This window comes from Lycium ferocissimum, chromosome 3 (genome assembly GCF_029784015.1).
Source record: "Lycium ferocissimum isolate CSIRO_LF1 chromosome 3, AGI_CSIRO_Lferr_CH_V1, whole genome shotgun sequence".
NCBI classification, from domain to species: Eukaryota; Viridiplantae; Streptophyta; class Magnoliopsida; order Solanales; family Solanaceae; genus Lycium; species Lycium ferocissimum.
Genome location: NC_081344.1, coordinates 23876810 through 23882125, shown reverse-complemented (window position 1 = coordinate 23882125; position 5316 = coordinate 23876810). Strand labels below are relative to the sequence as shown.

Below are 5316 nucleotides of genomic sequence, written 5' to 3'. Positions count from 1 at the left end.
ACAAGATTTATATAATAGTACACTTTAATTGATGAATGGCATTGTAACTTATTTGGTATTCGTATTCTATCAACCTGTTGCAAATACACAATGTCTGAGTGATATAATATAAATGTAAATTATTCATATAAGATTAAACCCCGTTTTCTTTATTTATTTGAAAGTTGTTGTCTGTCAAATAAAAAACTTAATAATAAAAAGAATATTCTTTCAAGATTTTTTTTTTTTAAAAAAAATTATTAGCATTAAAACACGTTTCTTTATTCGTTTACTTTTCAGGAGGTTGAAATGACACTTTTGTCCAAGATATATTTTCTCGTTTAATGTTTTGGTTGGTAGAATATAATTGGCTATGTACGTTGAATCATATTTGGTGGAAACTAAACTTCTTCGATTTAGGGAAGTGGTCTCCACTGAAACCACTGGCTCATCATTTTGTTGTTGTAGTGGTTAGGTGGTTTATCTGGAAAACATTTCACTCCATTGTTGTTCTCATTTGCTCCCTCCGTCCCATTTTAAGTCCGTCCCATTTTAAGTGCAATTTAGCTCTTTTTACGCCCATTAAAAAAATACAGATATGCTTTACTAGGTTATATATCCATATATAATGGAAGTAGATTGATTTCTTTTTTTTTTTAAATACTCTGCCACTAGTGGTATAGTAGGAATCAATTGTCAATTTTATTAGTTTTGTATTTCTAAATTGCCAATTAGCTAGTGAAGAACCCTCGGTAAATATGAAATTCTTGAGAGTGATAAAAATGTAAACCGATTAGAGGAAATAAAGCTGGATGAAACTACATCTCTGTTCTCACTGAAGAAACAATGATTTGAAACATGCATGTAGAGAAACTTGCATAAAAATTCCTAGTGAAGATAACTCTTTGTAAGCATGATATGAAATTGGAGAAACTGATGATGATAAGAGAAAATAAAAGAAGAATAAAGAAAATGTCAAACTCCAGTTTTATTCTAAGTGATCCCAAAACAATTAATTGAACGTGCAGATATAGTTGCATAAAAAATAAAAGAAAATATAGTGTGGTACCTGGCATTAATGGGAGAAACCTTGATCAATTTGCCTTACGACTTTAGGAGACACTTGGAAAGAGGAAAGAGAGAGAGACAAGATACCATCCATATTCAATGAATCCAATGCTATCGAAGCTTTCTCCTTCTGGAAAATACTGAGAGAGCCTCAGACTTACACCTGCACGTATTCTATTACAACTATACTTTATTTGTCTTATTATAATACTGGGTGGGTGGACTAGGGGTTTTGAACTCGGAAAATATGCACTCATATTCAGTGTTTAAACAAATCCAATAGATACATGGTTAGTGTCTTTTGCATACATGACTTTTATCATTTAATTAGCATGATTAATTGATAAATAATATTTAGCTCAATTATCACTTACAACAACAATAACATAGTTAGGGTAATTTCACAAGTGGGGTACGGGAGCGAAGTGTGTACGGCAGATCTTACCCCTACTTTGTGAAGGTATGGAAACTATTTCCGAAGACCCTCAGCTCAAGTAAAGGTGAAAATTAAAAATGAAGCAAAAACAATGGCAAGATAAAAAGATTATCGAAACGAAAGAAACAACACGTAGTAATAAAAATTTGTGACTAAGAAAATACAAGAAAAACACTAATACTCCTAGTATAGAAAACAAAAACGCTCGACTACCTACTAATCTACTATTTTAATTCTCGTATCGCCACCCTCTGTCAGTCCTCGGTAAGTGCCACGTAGTGCCCTCTTCTATCGCGTGTCACGATCTTGACTCACTTTATACCTCTCCTTATCTGAGCCATCATGGTCAACCTCTCACACCTCCTCATAGGACTATCAACAAATCTCCTCTTCATATGTCCGAACCATCTCAACCTCACTTTTCGTATCTTGTCCACCACAAAGCTAAGGCCACTCCCACTTTATACCGAATATCAATTAATCGTAATTAATTAATAGTATTACTATTTAATTTATTGTAAATGTCAGATTTAGGTAAGTTCTCTCGATTGGAGTCTTCTCATCAGCGAGCGTGTATCTAGCTAGTGACCAACAATTGTCTTTCCAGCTTTCCGCCATTGTCTACCCTTGTCACTGTGGTTCAAGAGAATGAACCTAGATTGCATTTAAGCCAAATACAAAGTGCCTACAATAGGCTGACTTGGATTTATTAAGCATGTAAACAAATGCATCTTTCTTTTGTTTAATACATCATGATTGTGGGAGTCGGATATTATTTGGGTGGAGTCGTCATGAAGCCATAGCATTGACTTTCTCTCGAAAGATAGTTATTCATATTTGATGTTTACATCTATCAATTATAATATTCTAATTATAAAATTACCACAAATTAACGTGAAAATGTGTGAAGTGATAAAAATTACTAGTAACATGTAACTAAGACACATGTTAATTATGGTAAGTGACAAAATTTTATGAGCTTAGCGTACATACATCATCGGTATAAGTAATTATTCACACTATGACGCAGCCAAATGATATTTACAGATAAGTCTTTTCTTAAAATGTGTGATTTGTGATCTTAAAAATAAGATAGGTAATCTGCTACAACAAACAAAAGTGACATGATAATGTAAAAGTTTTTTATGATGTGTATATAACTTAAACTATCAAATCTTGTAGAGAATATACATAAAATCACTCCTAAACTTGTCTCAAAAATTCACTTTAGCAATTAAACTTTACAGACAATTCTTTACCCTCCCAAACAACTTGTATGTGAATTATGTTCAACCTTTTTGTCCAAACCAATTGAGAGCTGGGTGTTGTTTCACCGCTCGCTTTGTGATCCGTCCACACCATCTAATGATTTTTTTAATTGTCATTCTATGATTGAAAATTGAATACCAATTTGAGCATTATTACAGATTTGGTTTAAGTTGTTGGAGTTTCCATTAAAAGTAGACGTTGAATCATACAGCTTGGTTATGACATTCTCGGCTGCTGGGACTTCGAAGTCGTATTTGATTCTGAACTTTTCAAAACCAAGTAGTTGCTTATTATTGGAAACTGATTAGGGACGTTGTGGAGGTGGGATTCGAATTTGTATGCTGATTTGAAACAAGTTCGGAAGTGAAAATCTCGGATTTCTATTGTTGGGTTCTTGAGATTTGAAAATTGTAGCAGAAAAAAAAAATTGAAGTTGCGATTAACTGTTGTTTAATCATCTGTGTATTGCTATTTGGAGCTTAAAAACACTAACAAAAATTGTTTGTTTATGCTAAAGTTGAATTACAATTGAGCTTTGCATCTTTTGATGGCCATGGAAGCAATGGAGATTGATCCTGAAACTAATTCTGTAGATAATTATTCTTTTAGCATATTCATTGTTTATTCCTTTTGTATATAAATCCTCTACATTTGTTCCTCTCGATTGAGTATTCATACAGTGGAGCATATTAAAGAAGAGCTCTCTAGGTTGTGCCAATGGAGGAGAAGGTACTAGCAGAGAAGACAACAAATAAAGAGAAAAAAATTAAAAATTGGGACCCATAAATTTCATTTGTCTCAAAAGAAAATTGGTATGATTTAAAATAAAAATAATATATATATATATATATATCAAAAAAAGCATATTATAAGTATCAAATGTATGTCAGCCAATTTAAAAATGACATGTGTATGATTTTGTCAAATTTAAATTTCTTTTTTTCTACTCACTCGCTTCTACGAAGGTGAGTACCCTCTCTCTGCCATGTCACCTCTTAGGGGGATAATTAATACACTATCGACAAGAATAGGGGATAAACAATTACGGGTAAAGTTTAATTACTAAAGTGAATTTTTGAGACAAGTTTAGGGGTTATTTTATGTATTTTCTCAAATATATATACTAGACATGCTAGTAGCGGACAGTTACTTAGAGTCAATTGAGGGAAAAAATTAACTACGTCATTTGAAATTATTGGGAAAACGACTTTTTTAGTCCCTATGATATTGCATTATTCTTATTTTAGTCCCTGTGATATTCAACTAAACACATTTGACCTTCAATTAAGTAATTTGTGTGTTTTTAGTCCTTTTTGCTAATGGAACCCAAACAAAATAACGGATTGTCTACTCTACAAAGGGTAATTCGGTATTTTCAATGTGACTTTCAACCATGAAATTAAGACTGAAAAGAAAAGAAAACTCTATCTCCTCTGATTAGATTATCCGCCTTTACAAATAAATTATTGCTCTCCCTTTGTTGTAGAATTCTCCAATTAAAAATCAAGAATTCTTCTGACATTCACTAGCAACTCATCCTTGTATGTCTTCCATGTACTTCGCAATTATATTGCATACACCTTCTTTCTCGTTCAAGGCCTCCTTAACCAACCATTTGTAGTATTTCCATTCCAATCTTGAGTACACTGAAACTGTAAGTTGCAACATCTACATTCACTAAATATTGCTAAATGAAAATGATGATTAGAGAAAAATTAAGAGAGGAACAGTTATTGATTGAATGAAGGAAGTAGTATCTAAAGAGAAATGCAAGAAAAATATAATTGGAGCTCGGATCAAAGGCTAACAAGATAAAGGGGATAGAAATATTAAAACAGAGAAACCCCTAAATTAACATTGGAAAAAAGTGAGAATAAACTTAACAATTATAAGAAATCGTACCAAAATACACCCAATCATGAAATATGCCATCAATCTTTGTTCTGAAACTATGTGGGATCGATCAAATATAAGGTCAGATGAGCTCTAGATGCTTGATTTCATGCAAAATGGAGTCTTCAGTGCTTTGTGTTGCTTTTCGGTTTATTTACACGTGTAATTACTAACCCATTTTGTATAATACAATACAAAAAAGAACTTACAGAGTATTGATTTAAACACGTGAATTGCCCTTCTTAATATATAACCGTCCGTTATTTTGTTTGGGTTCCGTTAGCAAAAGGACTAAAAACACACAAATTGCTTAATTGAAGGTTAAATGTGCTTAGTTGAATATCACAGGGACTAAAATAGGAGTAATGCAATAACACAGGGACTAAAAAAAAGCTATTTTCCCCAAATTATTTTATCCTGTTAGGGAGCTGTTTTACGCGGCATCTAGCTATTGCCATTCCAATTGTTGTGTTGTCGTTGAGTCATCAAAGAAAACGTCTGACTCCATTATTGTTGATCTCACTGCTGAGAGAAACAATGCAAGTAAATTAAACGTGTAGTATAAAGCTATGTAAATATATATCACGTGATTGAAGAAAAAGAAGAAGAAGTAAGTTGATAATTAACAAAAAGCAAAGAAAAAAAAAATTGATACTGATCTGGAGTGTGGA

The 5316-nt window shown here is 32.5% G+C and overlaps 1 long non-coding RNA gene across 1 annotated transcript; it reads right to left on the bottom strand.

Moving 5' to 3' along the window:
- Positions 1–4164: 4164 nt before the first annotated feature.
- LOC132051051 (uncharacterized) lies at positions 4165–5011 on the bottom strand. The gene is made up of 2 exons (XR_009413555.1): positions 4655–5011; positions 4165–4404 (listed from the first exon to the last, which is right to left on the bottom strand). It is a non-coding gene; the product is annotated as an uncharacterized LOC132051051 (long non-coding RNA).
- Positions 5012–5316: the final 305 nt, after the last annotated feature.